At 47.6% G+C, this 18,972-nt stretch overlaps 1 long non-coding RNA gene across 1 annotated transcript in view; it reads left to right on the plus strand.

Moving 5' to 3' along the window:
- The first annotated feature begins 1,423 nt into the window (after positions 1–1,423).
- The window catches only part of LOC135192439 (uncharacterized), a 29,215-nt gene continuing 11,666 nt past the window's right edge, over positions 1,424–18,972 (plus strand). The window contains exon 1 of the long non-coding RNA XR_010308988.1: positions 1,424–1,504. This is a non-coding gene — a long non-coding RNA (uncharacterized LOC135192439). The remainder of the gene's footprint in view (positions 1,505–18,972) is intronic.

The following is an 18,972-nucleotide window of genomic DNA, read 5'->3' on the forward strand; positions in this document are numbered from 1 at the left end:
TTGTATGATCCTGCTCTGGCAGAGGGGTTGGATTTGGAGATCTTTTTGGGTCCTTTCCAATCCCTGACATCCTGGGAGCCTGTGATCTTTGTGCTGATGTGGCTTGATATTAAATTGTAGTTTTATGGCCAGAAGAGACTATTACGGACTGAAACTCACTGCACTGTAGAGAAAACTTCTTATTGTCCACCTTCTGCAGAGTTTCTTGTAGATGTGCTGCAGTCCTGGTGGCTCAGAATTTTGTGCTCTCCACACCTTCCACTCACGGTCCTACTGCTGCTTCTGCACTTTATCCTTTAGTGCTTCGTGCTGCAGATTTCTCCAGATTTGTACTTCCCAGTTCAGTTCCCAGCTGGAGCATCTGCACTTTCACAAAGGTTCTTTACAAGTGTTTGTTCTCACAATCACAGAATGTCAGGGACTGGAAAGGACCTCCAAAGCTCATCCAGTCCAATGCCCCTGCAGAGCAGCATCACCTAGAGCAGATCACACAGGAACTCATCCAGGTGAGTTTTGAACATCTCCAGAGAAGGAGACTCCACAACCCCCCTTGGCAGCCTGTTCCAGGGTTGTGTCACCCTCACAGGGAAGAAAATTTCTCCTCATGTTTACATGAAACTTCCTATGCCTCAGCTTCCACCCATTGCCCTTCTCCTAAAATTCCTGCAGCCTCTTGGGCTTATTCTTCCTGCTCAGGAGGAGAGCTGTGAAGGGGTTAATGAGCCCAGGCAGAGTTAACAAGGGATGGGCAATAAATGGCTCTGGCTGTGTATAATTAACTGTAATACTGGGAAGTGAATGAGTTTTATTGGCAAGCATGTCATAACTTCATTAAAAGTCATATTTACAGCCCTCTCACATGGAATGAGTGCTTGTGTAGTCTGCAATTTAATGAGCACTCATTTTCACCTTGTTCCAATTATCTTCCACCCACCTCTCCCTCTCCAAGTGGGGAGCATGAAGATGAAATACAATGGAAGTGTAATTAAGGCTGGCACAGGTTATTCTAGGAAATGTTTTTTCTACTCCAGAACAATAATTTCTGTTGCTTACCACTAATAATATTTTAATGTTTCAATTACATAATTTCCTCTGGTCCCTAAAGCATTATTTAAATAACACTTATTAAAGAATGTCTCTGTGGGGATGACTCCCCAAGCCCAGAACCCCCAGCAGCTGGTACCTGAGATGCTGTGTCTGATGGTGAGGATGTGGTGACCTGACCAAGCCAGTGTACACAAAAGGAAATCAGTATCACTTGTACAGGATTAACCTTCCAGGGCGAGTAACCCTGAACCTGACCCTAGGTGGTCTTGACCCCTCCCCAGGGGTGGGTCTGAACACCACCAGGTGATGGTTAGCTCACTCCCCCCTCCTGTCCCATAAAAGCAGGGGGACTTCCTGCTCCTCTCTCTCTGCATCTCTCTGCGCTCCCTGCCTCGCTCTTACCATCACCATCAGTTCCTGGTTTCTCTTCGTTTCACCACGTGGCCATCACAATCAGGTTGTATTTATACATTTCATATTTGCTATTTTTTCTCTTCCCTAACCTTTGTAACTTCCCTACCTCAGATACCTTTTTAAGCTATTGTTAAACTTTTTCTTTTAACTTCCAAATGGATTGAGATTATTTATTTGGGTGTGTTTACCTTTCTGATTCCTTTCTTTTGGGAAAGGAGGAGGAAGAGGGAAGGGCACTCTACGAATTGTTATTGGTTCTATCAAATTTGTTGGAGTCTCTGGGAATTTAAATTAGAACTGAGACATCACTTTAAAGAGGGAATTTGTAGTTTGGCTTAATTGCATCTGCGTGCTGCGAGGAGCAGTGCGAAGGCCTGTGCTCCTGCCTAGTGGATGGCAGGTTGACCATGAACCAGCAGTGTGCTCTGGTGGACAGGAGTGGCAAGGCCATTCTGGGGTGGATTAGAGGGACTGTGGTTAGTAGGTTGAGAGAGGTTCTCCTGCCTTTCTACTCTGCCCTGCTGAGGCCACATCTGCAGTACTGTGTCCAGTTCTGGGCCCCCCAGTTCAGGAGGGACACAGAACTGCTGGAGAGAGTCCAGCACAGAGCCACAGAGGTGATTAGGGGAATAGAACAGCCTTGTTGTGAGGAGAGCCTGAGGGAGCTGTGCTGCTTGGCAAGGAGGAGACTGAGACGTGAACTCGTCAATGGTTATAAATATGTAAAGGTGTGTGCCAGGAGGCTCGATTCTGTGATCCACAACCTCCCTGGAGGTGTTCAGGACCAGGTTGGATGAGGCCTTGAGCAATCTGTTCTAGTAGGAGGTGTCCCTGCCTATGACAGGGGGTTGGAACTGAATGAGCTTTGAGATCCCTTCCAACCTAAACCATTCTGTGATTCTGTGAGTCTGTGTGGCCCTCACATGTCATTTTCTGATCCAGCAGTGACTGTATAAAAGTGCTGCCCTGAGCAATAGATTTGTTCAGCACTAGGAAATGCACTCACCAGGGCTTAACAAAGGCACCCCACTTTAAAATAACTAATTCTGGATTGGTTTGGAGTCCAGGATCAGTAGTGTAGCCAAGGTTGCTACACCTTGGTCCAGAAAACAATTTTCCCAGCAATGAAGATTAATCCTTTTTTATTGTTGACAAAAAAACAACAGGATCGTAAGGCACAGGAGAACAGGGAGGAGTTGACAAAGTCTGCTTTTGATTGACTGCCATAATGGATTGCAGGTTGCTGACTGAGGCTATTTTTTGTTTGTTTTTTTTTTTTTTTTTTCCAATGGACATTTTGCAATCTTTAAAATTGGCATGCAGAAGGCAAAGACAAAGCTCATCTTGTTCAATGCTGTGTGTGGTTGTGAGTGAGCCACCCAAGAGAGCAGCCTGAAAGAGAACTGCTGCCTTGGGGGTGTTCAGAATGCCTGTACCTTCTGGCTTCCCAGTGGTGGTGAATGGTGCCACATCCAGTTGGCAGCTGTCACTAGTGGTGTGCCCAGGGATCAGTGCTGGTCCTGGTCCTGGGTAATATCTTCACTGATGATCTGGAGGAGAGGATTGGGTCCTCCAGCATTGAGTTTGCAGACCACATTGAGTTGAGAGCAAGTGTGGATCTGTTAGAGGGCAGGAGAGCTTTGCAGAGGGACCTGGACAGGTTGGACAGATGGGCACAGTCCAACACTGTGAGTTTTAACAAGTCCAAGTGGCAGGTCACTTTGGGCACAACAACCCCATGCAGTGCTACAGACTGGGGACAGAGTGGCTGGAGAGCAGTCAGGCAGAGCAGGACCTGGGGGTACTGGTTGGCAACTGAACATGAACCAGCAGTGTGCCCAGGTGTCTAAGGCAGCCAGTGGCATCCTGGCTGAATCAGGAACAGTGTGGCCAGCAGGGCCAGTGCTTGGCACTGGTTGGGGCCACACCCTGAGTGCTGTGCCCAGTTCTGGGCCCCTCAATGTAAGAAAGATGTTGAAGTGCTGAACGTGTCCAGAGCAGGGCAGCAGGGCTGGTGAGGGGCCTGGAGCACAGCCCTGTGAGGAGAGGCTGAGGGAGCTGGGGGTGTGCAGCCTGCAGCAGAGGAGGCTCAGGGCAGAGCTCATTGCTGCCTGCAGCTGCCTGCAGGGAGGCTGTATCCAGGTGGGGTTGGGCTCTGCTGCCAGGCAGCCAGCAACAGAACAAGGGGACACAGTCTCAAGTTGTGCCAGAGGAGATCTAGGCTGGATGTTGTTAGGAAGTTGTTGGCAGAGAGAGTGATTGGCACTGGAATGGGCTGCCTGGGGATGTGGTGGAGTCCCCATCCCTGGAGGTGTGTAAGAGGAGGCTGCATGAGGCACTTAGTGCCCTGGGTTAGTGAATTAGAAGGCTTAGGTGAGAAGTTGGACTTGATGATCTTTTTTCCTACCTGGTTAATTCTGTGATTTTGTGATTCCCCTTGGCTATCTGTGGCTACAGCTTGTGTCTACTGTGAGAGTGCCTTGCCTGGTCTGTAGTGCATGTGTGATGTTTGTCTTTCCTCACTTTGGGAAGAAATCCTGGTTCACTGAGGGGCTCCCAGCCCCTTAAATTAACCCCCCAAAGTAAAATCACTAGACTAGCTCAGAAGGTTTGGAAGTGAAACAAAGCTATATTCACAGGCAAGCTGCAATCTAAAAACATCAAACACAATGTATGTGCAGAAAATACATTTCCAATCATTTACAGTTCAGAAAAATAACAGCAAAGACTCCCCTGGACAAACCCCGAAGAGGGCCACCAGCAGCCTCCCTTCTCCCTGCTTCCTTTCTCAGTACCTCATAGATGCAGTACACCAGCAGAAGGTCAGGAAAGAGACAAGGACTAAGGCAAAGCAGAATCACAGAGAGAAAGAGCAGTTTGTGCAGCAAATCAGCAAGAAAATGGACTGATATAGACTTATCTACTGTTTTTTGCTTGTATCCAATACCCCTGTTCTATTCACTTTTGGCTATTCTTTTTCTATTCAATGTCTTTGGAATTTCCCTACTTCTTGTCTGCAATTTAGAATAGGGCTAGAAGAGGGTTAGTTTTAAACTGCCACACTGGCCATGTGTTGAAGGACTTTGGGACTGAATTTCTCAGCCTTTGGGTGTCTAGGCAGACAATGCAGCGCCAAGAGCTGCTACTAAGAGCCGTCGAGAGTTGCTTTGTTTTGCTGGAACTTACAGAAGATAAGATGCTTTACCACTTTTAATCAGCTATCAGCTGAAATTCTCTTTAGTCTCTGAAAGCCTGAGGGCCTGCTAAGTTCTTGACAATCTATAGATAACAAAATTGAAGGCTGGGGAAATGGAGTTCAGGTTCCACAAGATCAGTTCCACAGCTTTCCAACGAGTCCTTCACTTCAACTCCAACAGTGGGAGTCCCCCACACAAGAAGAACGTGAAACTATTGGAGTCCAGAGGAGGTCATGAAGATGCTCAGAGGGCTGGAGCAGCTCTGCTATGAGGCCAGGCTATGGGAATTGGCAATCTTCAGCCTGGAGAGGAGAAGGCTTCAAACAGACCTTGTAGTAGTCTTCCAGTATCTGAAGGGGCCTACAGGAAGGCTGGGGAGGGATTATTGACAAAGTCTTGTAATGCCAGGGTGAGGAGGAATGGGTTTAAATTGGCAGAGGGTAAAATTGAACTGGATGTTAGGAAGAAGTTCTTTGCAGTTGAGGGTGGTGAGACACTGGCACAGGTTGCTCAGAGAGGTTATGGAGCACAGAATCACCAGAATGTGATCAAAGATCTGTGCTCAACAACCTCCCTGAAGGTATTCAGGACCAGGCTGGACAAGGCCTTGAGTGACCTGTCCTACTGGGAGGTGTCTCTGCCTATGGCAGGGGGTTGGAACTGGATGATCTTTGAGGTCACTTCCAACCTGAACCATTCTATGACAACTCAGAGCTCACCTCTCAGAGTGTCACTACAGAAATCAGTAACCAAAGTGACTTGTTCAGCTTGTCAGAATTGTTGGTGCTGCCAGGTCTAAACCTGAAGTATCTTGACTCTCCTAATTAGCTTAGTTAATTAGGGCAAAAGGTAGTAGTCCTTAAATAAGAGTGGATGGATGCTCAGCTAGGGGATGGGATGTTTCTGAAGAGATGTGGAATGGGTCCTCAAGAGGGACAGTTGGTCTAGTAAAGATTCCAGTAGCTGTTACAAATGGTGTCTCATGGACCTGTAAGCAAGATGGGAAAAGCAAACAAGATTTGCCAAGTGCTGTCATGTTAGCTTGACTATGTGAAATCTTCCCCAGAGAAACTAGTAATTAAAGCATACTTTTCCCCTTCACTTGCCAATCAGGTAGCTCTAAAGTGGGTCATCACCTATCTCGTTAGACAAATCTTCATGTTCCATAAACAATGCAGCTTATCTTGAGGAGAGAAGGCCAGGTGCCTGTAGGAAATGGGCATCCAGGAGCAGACTGGGATTCCCTTATTCTGGAAAAATTGCAAATCCTTAAACAAGCAATTCATCCATGCCATGAAGTGAAGCTTTCCTGCTTCACTGATTTGTCCTTTGCTTCTGGCCCCTACAGGCACCAAGAGATGCATTGCCTGGGAGAATTTGCTACTTATGGTGTCTTGATCTGTGTGGGTTAAAGGCACAGATATAATATTGCATCCTAGGTAACCAAGGGTGACTTGGGAGAGCTGATGAAACTTGCCCTCCAGACAGAGTTCAGGTTCCCTGGGAAGGCAGATGGGAAGATAAGAGCCTGCAATAGCTAAAATAGAGTTAAGAAGGGTATAAGTGATACCAGTGATTTATTGTAACACTGAGAAGCAGCTGCTTGTCCTTGAGCAAAAGAAAGCCAGCGAGGGAAAGGAAAGAAGAGCTCTCTGACAGCAGAGTGTCTGCTTGCCCTCATTCTGCACACCCAGAGATGCACAGGACCGGGGAAGCAGTGCTGAGAGGTGAAGGTGGGAGTGCAGTCAGGCTTCCTAGCAGTCAGTGGTTACCCAGATTATTCACAGACAAGATGCCTTTGCCCACCCAAAAAGTTGACTTCCCTGCAGCTGACTTCATGGCATAATGAGCTGCCTATCTCCTGCCATCAGAACCCCGGGAGAAGGAAGGCAGAGAGCACAACCTCTGCCAGGGCTCACTCCTCAGCAGCTTGATGTGCAGCACAGTGACAGCAGCCCGGGCTGTCCCCTGTAGCCTGCGGTATGGCAGCCTGCAGTACCATCTGCTAGCTGACACCACCTCTGCTCACACGTTCCATCTTTCTTGATATTAGTGGGGAAATGGTCCATGCTAAATTACCTTCAAACCACAGGAGAGAGATCTGCAGCTGTGGAAAAACAGGCACTTTGACATGCTGCTTGTGGACGGTGGAATAGAGATTCTCCTGCCCCTCTACTCCACCCTGGTGAGGCCAGTTCTGAGACCTCGGTTCAAGAAGGACCTCAGGGAACTCTTAAAGGAGTCCAGCACAGAGGCCCAAAGCTGCTGCAGGCAGTGGAGGCCTGTGAGGACAGGCTGAGGGAGGCTTGGGCTTAAAGCTTGGAGCAGAGGAGCCTGAGGGCCAGTGTTGGGAGGATGGAGCCAGGCTCTGCTCAGGGATGGCAAATAATAGGACATCTACTCTGCCATGATGAGATCTCGTCTTGAGTACTGCATTTAGTTTTGGGCTCCTCAATTTAAGAGGGACAGGGATCTGCTGGAGAGAGTCCAGCTGAGGGCTGTGAGGATGATTAGGCATTTGGAACACTGCCTGAGGAGGAGAGGCTGAGGGCCCTGGGGCTTTTTAGTCTGTAGGAGAGAAGACTGAGAGGGGATTTAATAAATGTTTATAACTATCTGAGGGCTGGGGGTCAGGAGGGGGAGACAGGTTCTGCTCACTGCTCCCTGGCATAGGAGCAGGAGCAATGGATGGAAGCCGCAGCACAGGAGTGTCCAGCTCAGCACAAGGGGCAACTTCTTTACTGGGAAGGGTCCCAGAGCTTGGCACAGGCTGCCCAGAGAGGCTGTGGAGTCTCCTTCTGTGGAGCCTTTCCAGGCCTGTCTGGATGTGTTCCTGTGTGACCTGAGCTAGATTGTCTGGTCTTGCTGTGGCAGGGGGGTTACACTGGATGACCTCTTTGGGTCCCTTCCAACCTCTAACATCCTGTGATTCTGTGTGACAAGGAGCAATAGGTGCAAGCTGGAGCAGGGGAGGTTCCACACAAACAGAAGGAAAATGTTTTTTCCCTAAGGGTGACAGAGCTCTGGAGCAGGCTGCCCACAGAACTTGTGGAATCTTGTTCTCTGAAGACTTTCAAAAGCCACCTGGATGTGTACCTGTGTGTTTTGTTGTAGGTGATCCTGCTCTGGCAGGGGGGTTGGACTCAATGTTCTCCAGAAGTGCCTTCCAACCCCTACCATTCTGTGATTCTGTGTAATGAGATCTAATTCATGGACTTTGGATGGGTGCAAGCTATGGAGAGAGCAAGATGGTACTAAGCAAACACGGCAGCCTCATTCAACAGCAGCTTCATGGCCCAGCATTTCACTGACCTTTTTCTGTAGTTGTGTAAAGAAGTTATTGGGCTGTTGTGCTTAATCATTCAATTTTAGTTACGGATTAGTGAGATGATGAAGCAAATGAAGGAGTCTGACTGGTTTGCTCAGCTTCTATGCAATAAATCCATTCTGAATGGGACACATCTACTCTGAGAATTCAGTCTGTGTACATGCTTAGATTTTCCCACACCCCTTTTATTTGTTCTGAGAAGTAGTTCTGTGTTTAGAGCTTTCTAATACATTTACACTTTTGAAATGATTCAACCTGTCTTCAGCCTGGACAGAATCATAGAATCACAGAACCAGTCAGGGCTGGAAGGGACTTATTATTAAGGCTAATCCAGTTCCAACCCCTCTGCCATGGCCAGGGACACCTCACAGTAGATCAGGCTGGCCACAGCCTCATTCAGCCTGGCCTTAAACCCTTCCAGGGATAAGGCTGCCACCACCTCCCCGGACAACCCATTCCAGGCTCTCACCACCCTCATGCTCAACAACTTCTTCCTAACTTCCAGTCTGACTCTCCCCATTTCCAGCTTTGTTCCATTCCCCCCAGTCCTATCCCTACCTGACAGCCTAGAAAGTCCCACCCCAGCTTTTCTGTAGCCCCCTTCAGATACTTGGAAGGTCACAAGAAAGTCATCTGGGAGCCTTCTCCTCTCCAGACAGAACAACCCCAACTGCCTCAGTCTCTCCTCATAGCAGAGCAGCTCCAGCCCTCTGCTCATCCTTGTGGCTCTTCTCTGGACACCTTCCAGGATATCCATATCTCTCTTGTAATAGGGGCTGCAAAACTGCTTTAGATATGCTCACAAGGTCTCTTTGCATCCAAGATGGTTGAAAACAGTATTGAATCTTCTTCCTATTGCTTCATGTTATAGCATTAGGCATGCTGTAGCTTCCACTGGGAAGGGGGATGAAGGAATAAAATCTTTTCAATCGTCCCTGAAATTGACCCATGTGAATATTAGATCTGGGTTTCACTGTAAAAAGGCAACAGGATTCTACTCTAATGCCCCTACCAAATCCAGAGGGTAACAAAACTGGGTGCATGTGGACACTGCAGCTGAGCATAGGCTACATCTCTACTATGAGCTTCAGCTATAGAAGTACATTATCATTATTAATGCTGCTGCAGCCCTGCACACATCTAATATGCTTAAAGATTCCTACAAACTCAGCTCTGCAGAACACAAGAACCTCCATTTCCCTTGGCTGTGAGCACCATTTGGCTTTCCATCTACTGTTTGTCCATGGATAGCTCTGCTGGCATCAAGAGTGGAAGGAACACATCCAATTCTCAATGCAGAACGTCCACAAAACAGAGACTTGTGACTTCTCCCTCCCAATGTACTTGGAGCTTTACATCTTTTACCTTCACAAAACGCTTTCTCATTTGATTATTATGTTTTTTAACATAGTAACACTTTGTTGTGTTCAGATTGCCAGTACAGTAAGAGCTTTTCTGCAGCACATTTTCTTCAAAAGAAAATCTAAGGGCTGGGGGCCAAGAGGGAAGGGAAAAACACTGCTCAGTTGTGTCCCGTGACAGGAGAAAGGGACAGTGGATATAATCTACAGCACAGGGAGTTGCACCTCAACACAAGAACTTTTTGACTGTAAGGGTGACAGAGCCCTGGAGTAGGCTGCCCAGAGAGGTTGTGGAGTCTCCTTCTCTGGAGCCTTTCCAAACCCACCTGGATGCATTCCTGTGTAATCTGCCCTGGGTGATGCTGCCTTGGCAGGGGGGTTGGACTGGATGATCTCTGGAGATCCCTTCCAGCCTCTAAGGTTCTGTGATTCTGGGCATGCCTTCTCTTGTCAAAAGGACCTTCTGCTCTTCTCTTTCACTGTAGTCTTCAGGTAATGCTTAATGGAGGGTAAGAGGCAAATGAAGGGTTTAGCTGTGAGCAGTGTCAGTGAAATCTGCCTATTAATCAAACACTGCAGTCTGCAGATGTGGGTAAATGATGTTGCAAGAAAAAGTTGATAACTTTAGGGATTCTCAGATGGTTTCTCCACTGAATTGGATTTACAACAGAGAAGCTGATCTAGATGGTAAAAGCCTCCTAACAAAAAAAAACCTACCAAAAATCCACAAAAAAGAGAAATTCAAAATAAGAGGCAATTTCAAAATCAGTGTAGTTTCCTTGGATGGGCCTCAAGCGACAGCTGTGCTTTCTGAGCAGTGCTAATACCGAATTCACGTCTGTCCGGGCAAAGTGGTGTGCAATCCCCCAGCTTGGAATGGAAAGCCAAGACAAATACTACAGGACACCTTTCCATTTTGAAAGGTTTCAGAAGTAGGCACAAGGCAAACACAGGAAAGGATCCATTTATAAGTAAGCAAACAGTTATTGGAGCCCTCTCCTTTAGGAAACACCAGCAGGTTGCTGACAAGATTGCTTTTGGCTTGCTTGGATTAAGCACTGCGTTCTGAGGTTTACCTGGAATTCCATCTTTTTTTTTTTTTTTTTCCCCTACATATCCCAGATGTAAAAATCAGGTCTGTAGGGGCTTGCCTGTCTCTAGAGTGCTGCTGCATGGTCTCAGATGCAGGCACTGGCTTCAACAATGTTGAAATGTGGTTGCTGATGATAAGGAAGTGGCTAATTCACCTCTCGGAGACTGCATGATCCTAGAATCACAGAATGGCTTAGGTTGGAAGGGACCCCAAACCTCTTCCACTTCCAACCCCCTGCCATAGGCAAGGACACCTCCCACTGGAACAGATTGCTCAAGGCCTCATCGAACCTGGTCCTGAACACCTCCAGGGAGGCTGTGGATCCACAGCCTCCCTGGGCAATCTGTGCCAGTGTCTCACCACTCTCACTGCAAAGAACTTCTTCCTAACATCCGTTCAATTTTCCCCTCTACCAGCTTAAAGTTATTACAAGACCTTGTCTATAGTCCCTCCCCAGCCCTCCTGTAGCCCCCTTCAGATCATGGAAGGCCACTCCAAGGTCTCTTCAAAGCCTTCTCTTCAGGCTGCAGAGCCTCAACTCTCTCAGCCTGTCCTTACAGCAGAGGTGCTGCAGCAGACCTCTGAGAATGTTAATGGCCTCCTCTGGGCTGGCTCCAACAGTTCCATGTCCTTCTTGTGTTGGGGGCTCTGGACCTGCACACAGTGCTCCAGGTGGGGTCTGAGGAGAGCAGAGCCAAGGGGCAGAATCCTCTCCCTTGACCTCTGGCCACACTGCTCTTGCTGCAGCCCAGGACACAGTTGCTGTCTTGGCTTGGCTTACTGAATAATAATTACTGAAGGAATAATAAATGGCACCAGTACAGGTTAGGAGCTGATCTGCTAGAGAGCAGAGGTGGAGCTGGGAGTCCTGGTGGACAATAAGCTCTCCATGGGATAGCAATGAGCCCTTGTAGCCAGGAGGGCCAGTGAGATCCTGGGGTGCATTGAGAAGAATGTGAGTAGCAGATGGGGCGAAGTTCTGTTCCCCCTCTACTCTGCCCTAAAGAGGGCCCCCCTGGATTATTGAATCCAATTCTGGTCTCCCAAGTTCAGGAGGGACAAGAATCTGCTGAAGAGAGTCCAAGGGAAGGCTACAAGGATGCTGAAGGGACTGGAGCACTGCTTTGTGAGAAGAGGCTGAGAGACCTGGGGCTGGTTAGTCTGGAGAGGAGAAGGCTGAGAGTGAATCTAATAAATGCATATAAATATCTGTGGGCTGGGTAGCAGGAAGAAAGGGACAGGGACAGCTTCTGTTCATTTGTGCCCTGGGACAGGACAAAGAGCGATGGATGTAAACTACAGCACATGAAGTTGCACCTCAACATGAGGAAGAACTTCTTTACTGTAAGGGTCCCAGAGCACTGGAACAGGCTCCCCAGAGAGGTTGTGGAGTCTCCTTCTCTGGAAAGGTTCAAGATCCATCTGGATATTTCCCTGTGTGACCTGAGCTAGATTCTATGGCTCTGTTCTGGCAAGGGGGTTGGACTGGATGATCTCTTTGAGTCCCCTCCAACCCCTAACATCCTGTGATCCTGTGATCTCAAAGTCAATCAAAAGAATCTCATAGACATAAAGCACCACAGAATGAAAGCTGTTCCCTTCTGTGCCCAGGTGGCCAAGAGAGCCAATGGCATCCTGGCCTGCATCAGGAACAGTGTGGCCAGTAGGACAAGGGAGGTTATTCTTCCCCTGTACTCAGCATTGGTCAGGCCACACCTTGAGTACTGTGTCCAGTTCTGGGCCCCTCAATTCAAGAAAGATGTTGAGGTGCTGGAACATGTCCAGAGAAGGGCAACGAAGCTGGTGAGGGGCCTGGAACACAAATCCTATGAGGAGAGGTTGAGGGAACTGGGCCTGTTTAGCCTGGAGAAGAGGAGGCTCAGGGGTGATCTTATTACTGTCTACAACTACCTGAAGGGGCATTGTAGCCAGGTGGGGGTTGGCCTCTTCTCCCAGGTAACCAGCAATAAAACAAGGGGACATAGTCTCAAGTTGTGCCAGGGTAGGTATAGGCTGGATGTTAGGAAGAAGTTCTTCACAGAGAGAGTGATTTCCCATTGGAATGGGCTGCCCAGGGAGGTGGTGGAGGCACCGTCCCTGGGCGTCTTCAAGAAAAGACTGGATGAGGCACTCAGTGCCATGGTCTAGTTGACTGGCTAGGGCTGAGTGATAGGTTGGACTCGATGATCTTGGAGGTCTCTTCCAACCTGCTTGATTCTATGATAAAGTACTGAAGTCACAACCTCTGCCTGGTCTCTTAAGCAGCAGTGAAGTGATTTAAGCTATGACCCATTTGTATTGCCCAGAAACTGGCGTTGGATCACTTCCCTCCTGCCATCAGAAGAAGTGAAAGAAAACAGAAAAACTGACCAGTTGCTTGCAGGATTATTGTGGTTTTTTCATTTGTTTGTTTGGGTTTTTTATTTTTCTTTGTTGTTTGTTGTTTTGGGTTTGTTTTGGTTTTTTTTTTTTTTTTTTTTTTTTTTTTTTTTTTTTTTTTTTTTCTCTCCTGTTCAGGAGTCAAGACTCAGTTTCATTCTAATAACAGATTAGAGAAGCCCTGCTCCATTCCTCATACTGAATTTGTTGCCAGAATAGAACAGCAGCAAGAACCAAAAGCAGCGGTGGGCTTGTACCAGCTGCAGAGCCTTTCTTTTGTGTATATATGTTTGTATTTATCTTTTTTCTGCCACTGATTTCCTCACAGATGCCTCTTTGTGGAGCTGAACAGCAAACCTAAGTGATGAACTCAGATTCACATATCAGTGGTGAATGGTGCTGGGTAACTATGGAGGAAAAGATTACATTTTCTCACAGGGGACAGTGAAAATGATAGTTCATTTTAGTTTCTGTATTGGTCCTCTTGGTCTTGCTTTAAGGAGTTCTGTTCCCTGCACACGAGGAAACTAGGAATAGAAGTGGGTGGTGTGGGGCTGAGTGAATCAGAATTGCAAGGCTACTAAGAGCTATTGGTGATGTTGATTAATTATTAGCAGTGCTGATGGGAAGGCCAGGCTCTATAAGATAGTTTAATTATTTTCCAGTTAGTGTTAATCTCAGTTAATAAAAGCTCTCCTAGCCAGAAAAGAGAGGACAGAAGGACTGACTGCCTGGTATTCATATGAGAGACTCCCTTAATCTATAAAACATCAAAGATGTCATTGCAAGTAGCTTTGCTCAGCTTGTATTTTATCTTTTAAATGATCACAACACTTTGTTCTCAGGTTTTTGATGAAGCAGCATGAGACAGCTCAGGAAAAATCTAAATAGAAAGCTCAGGAAAGATCTAAACCGGAGCCAATCACTTTGCCTAAGGAAATGGAATGCCTGACTCAGGTGCAACCTCTGCAGAAGCTGTGACTGGCTGGACAATGGCACAGTGCTTTGTTAGCTCCGCACACTACATCTGCCAGGAGAAAAAACAAAGCATTGGGACTGAGAGCAGGGCCTGGTCCTGAAATTATTCACATGCTGAAACCCTAAACCACCCCCCAAATACCTTTGACAAACAGACTTGCCTTCAGTCACCTTAAAACTAAGTCCAGCAAAGACACAGGAATTGCACACTATGATTAGGGTTCCAAAATTAGTCTTAGCAGTGTGACACTGGAGCTAGTGAGAAGATAATCTGTAACATGGGGATTGGCTCCAGCTCTGTTAAACAGGTGAGGTAGAACTTGATCTCATTTTTATATATGGCCAGGCACTGGGACTGTGATCAGCAACCTGTGAGACAGAGCTCAAAACAAGGATCCGTGGTAGAGTCATGTGTGCAGGTCTGAGTCATGCATGCACATCTACAGTTTCTACCTGCATCTTATTTAAGTGGCAAGAGACTTCTGCTCTCCTTTTACAAACCTTGGATACTAGCAAAATGTCCTTTCCTGCAAGAGTGGTCAGGCATTGGCACAGAGTGCTCAGGGAGGTGGTGGAGTCACCAGGGAGGTGTTCAAGAAATGTGTGACCATGGCACTTGGGGACATGATTTAGTGGCTATGGTGGTGTTAGGTTGTTGGTTGGACTCAGTGATCTTAGAAGCCTTCTCCAACCCAAACAATTCAGCACTGGTTAGGGCCACACCGTGAGTGCTGTGTCCAGTTCTGGGCCCCTCAATATAAGAAAGATGTTGAGGTGCTGGAAGGTGTCCAGAGAAGGGCACCAAGGCTGTGAGGAGAGGCTGAAGGAGCTGGAGGCATGCAGCCTGAAGAAGAAGAGGAGACTCAGGGCAGACCTCACTGCTGTCTACAGCTAACTGAAGAGCGGTTACAGCCAGGTGGAGTTGGTGACTTCTGCCAGGCACCCCGGGACAGAACAAGAGGACACAGTCTCAAGCTGTGCCAGGGCAGGTTCAGGCTGGATGTTGTGAAGAATTTCTTCAGGGAAAGAGTGATTGGCATTGGAATGGGCTGCCTGGGGACATGGTGGAGTCCTCATCCCTGGAGATGTCTAAGAGGAGGCAGCATGAGGAACTTAGTGCCATGGGTTAGTTAATTAGAAGGGTTAGGTGATAGGTTGAACTCAATGATCTTGGAGGTCTTTTCCAACCTGGTTCATTCTGTGATTCTGTGAATTGTATGATGCTATGAAGTATGTGAAGGCCACAAGAGATGAAGCAATAATGCTGTTTACAGCACTGGGATTATCTTACATTGCTTTTGAGAGGTGGGAAAACTTTCCTTTAGCAAAAGTTTTTGAGGAGATTTCCATCTGGTCAGCACCCAAAAAGCAGACCAATCATACAGATGAGCTTAGACACCACTTGCGTAGCCTGGGCAGAGTACCTTCAACTAGATGCTGAATTCACTTGTGAGCTCTGATGGGAAGACAGGTGACAGCCCTCTCAATTTTTTTTATTTCTCAGAGGATTCACCCCTTTACTCTGCTCTCTTGAGATCCTACTTGGAGTACTGTGTGCAGTTCTGGAGCCTCCAGCACAAGAAGGACATGGAACTGTTGGAGCCAGTCCAGAGGAGGCCGTGAACATTCTCAGAGGGCTCAGCAGCTCTGCTTTGAGGACTGGCTGAGAGAGTTGGGGCTCAGCAGCCTGCAGAGAAGGCTTCCAGGAGAGCTTGGAGTGGCCTTCCATGATCTGAAGGGGGCTACAGGAGGGCTATTTACAAGGTCTTGTAATGACAAGACAAGGACGAATGGGTTAAAGTGTCAGAGGGGAAATTGAAACTGGATGTTAGGAAGAAGTTCTTTGCAGTGAGAGTGGTGAAACACTGGCACAGGTTGCCCAGGAAGGTTGTGACTCAGAGAATCATCTCCCTGGAGGTGTTCAAGGCCAGGTTAGATGAGGCCTTGAGCAACCTGTTCTGGTGGGAGGTGTCTCTGCCTATGGCAGGGGGTTGGAAGTGGAAGAGGTTTGGGGTCCCTTCCAACCTAAACCATTCTGTGATAATGTTGATGGAAAGAGGGAGAAGCCTTTTTAGGTAGCAGTTTAAGTGCTGCTGCTATTGTCACTTGGTGAAAGCTCACACTCTGTGGCCCAGCTGGTCCCCTCCAGTGGAATATTTCTCCATTGCTCTGTAAATCACTGTCTGCTCCAAGGTGACTGAAACTGCCAGTTCTCATTTTGAACATTTTTGGTGCTTTTTGCAGGAGCTTTTACACAGAATCTGATGCATTTATCTATTTATTTACTTTAATGGAAGCTGATTTATATGCCAAAGCAGCCTTGGCAATAACAGCTGGTTCAGAAACCCCTCTTTGGTGAAACCCTGCAGTAATTAATAGGCCTGGTTCTGAGCAGGCTGGCAGATCTGTCATCTGTTCTTCAGCCCAAATGACAGGCGAGTTATGCAGTGGGGCTTAGCAAAGTTTAGACCATATTGTACAGCAGATGCTAGGATACTATTATTCAGTGAGTCCAAATAGAGTCCTCACTGTCGTCTCCTTCTCTGGCAGTAATTTATGTCCAGCTTTCTCTTTGCAGTGGTGCATTATGACTGCATTAATCTTAAAGATGCATTAACCCCACCTCTGGTTTTGTAAATGTTTCTGAAGCCCCTCACCATCCTCACACAGGGGATTTGTCCTACACGGGTTTCTTATTAGTTCCAGGATGATCGGTTTGATGTATGTCAACATTCCTACTTTAATTCACTAGTTCTGGTCTTCCCAGGTTTAGTCTGCCCGTAAATCCCACAGCACCAGAAGCACCCCTAGAAGGCAATGATGGTTCTTTCTGTTGCAACCCATTTCCTAGTCTTTCTTGCCTTAAAATTGTTTGACACTTCCCCATACACAAAATGCCAGGTTGGAGCTGTGGTCATTATTTTCAGCCTGTGAAATACTTGCTTGGTTGAATGTGCATCCAAGAGTCAGCTCTCTGTGCTTCTCCAGCTGTGCTTATTTGCTTGCCTTGAGTGACTCTTGGCTTTTCTGGTACCTCTTTTCCAGCCCTGGGGTCCCAGTGACAAACTACCCTTCAAGGACAGCTAAGAGGAGTTGCCACATGATACTGTTACCTAGGTCCAGATGGTCCTCGAGGTCCCTTCCCACCTGGCATTCTGTGATTGGTAATTCCCTTGCAGAAAACAGGAACCTTCTCTACACTCTGCCTGTGTACTGCAAAGCTGCCTTCTTTCTGCCTGGCAAATAATGACTTAAAATAGATCATTGAAGTACAGAACAGTTTGGGTTGGAAGGGACTTCAAAGACCACCTAGTTCCAGGCCCCCTGCCATGGGTATGGATGCCTTACAGTAGCCCAAGGCCAGTCTGAACTTGAACACCTCCATGGAAGGGTCATCCATGACCTCCCTGGGCAACCTGTTCCAGTGTCTCACTGAGCTCATTGTAAAGAATTTCTTCCTAATCTCCAGTCTAAATCTACTCTTCTAAAGCTTAAATCCATGCAGTCTCATCTTGTCACTCCCAGCCCTTGTCAAAAGTCCCTTCCTAGCTCTCCTGTAGCCCCCTTCAGGTACTAGAAGGCTGGTCTAAGGTCTCCCTGGACCTTCTCTTCTCCAGGCTGAACAGCCCCAACTCTCTCAGCCTGCCCCCATAGGGGCCCTCTTATCATCTTGGTGGCCTCCTCTGGACTCACTCCAGAAATTCAATTATGAACTGAGTAGTTTCTTGTGCATCATTTTGATTTCAACAGCACTGAGACGCCCCGTCAAGAGCCAAAGACCTACATTTTCCCTGTAGCAATATTTTTTTTCAAGTGAGACAATGTCTTGCTGCCTCTTATCAGTCAGTTCCTCAAGCTTCCCTTGGACACTCTGTAGCTCAATCACTGTTTCACAGTGCTGATGTACCTTGTCCGGTACCACTGGATATCATTTGAGATCTCTGACTTTACTTACAATAAATACATGTGGAGCTTTACAGAATCACAGAATGAACCAGGTTGGAAAAGACCTCTGAGATCAGCAAGTCCAACCTATTACCTAACCCTTCTAATTCACTAACCCATGACACTAAGTGCCTCCTCCAGCCTCCTCTTACACACCTCCAGGGATGGGGACTCCACCACATCCCCAGGCAGCCCATCCCAGTGCCAGTCACTCTTTCTGTGAAGAACTTATTCCTAACATCCAGCCTAAACCTGCCCTGGCACAGTTTGAGGCTTTGTCCTCTATTCCTGTCCCTGGCTGCCTGGCAGAAGAGACCAACCCCACCTGGTTACATCCTCCCTTTAGATATCTGTAGAGAGCAATGAGATCTGCCCTGAGCCTCCTCTTCTCCAGGCTGAACACATCCAGTTCCCTCAGCCCCTCCACACAGGGCTGTGCTCCAGGCCCCTCACCAGCCTTGGTGCCCTTCTCTGGATATGTTCCAGCACTTCAACATCTTTCTTACATTGAGGGGCCCAGAACTGGACACAGCACTCAAGGTGTGGCCCTAACCAGTGCTGAGCACAGGGGCAGAAGGACTGCCCTGGTCCTGCTGGCCACACTATTCCTGAGCCAGGCCAGGATGCCACTGGCTGCCTTGGACACCTGGGCACACTGCTGACTCATGTTCAGCTGCCAACCAGCACCCCCAGGTCCCTCTCTGCCTGGCTGCTCTCCAGCCACTCTGTCCCCAGCCTGTAGCACTGCATAGGGTTGTTGTGGCCAAAGTGCAGAACCTGGCACTTGGACTTGTTGAAACTCATGGCACTGGACTGTGCCCATCTGTCCAACCTGTCCAGGTCCCTCTGCAGAGCCCGCCTGCCCTCTGACAGAGGGTACAGATACTAATGTCACCAAGATGTGCCATTGAGTCCTGACCAGAAGCAAGAATCAAAACTGAAGAAAAAAAATCGACTTACCTGATTGTTAAGAGTTTTGATTAAAGTTGACCTGAGTTTTCCCTCAGGGCAACAGATTCTGTGGCTTTCTGAACTGCATCGCTCACTCCTAATTGAATCCCTTGGTACCAACACTTCCAGGTGAAATTTACCACCCCGACTTCCAGTTGATCTCAGGGTTGATATTATCCTATCCATTTCTCAGCAAATTACAGTTCTTTGCAGGGATGCATTAAACTATTAGATCTTTCTCATTATGGATCTCTCATAGTGCCTTTAGCTCCAAATGAG

The sequence above is a fragment of the Pogoniulus pusillus genome, chromosome 42 (assembly GCF_015220805.1).
Source record: "Pogoniulus pusillus isolate bPogPus1 chromosome 42, bPogPus1.pri, whole genome shotgun sequence".
Taxonomy (NCBI): domain Eukaryota; kingdom Metazoa; phylum Chordata; class Aves; order Piciformes; family Lybiidae; genus Pogoniulus; species Pogoniulus pusillus.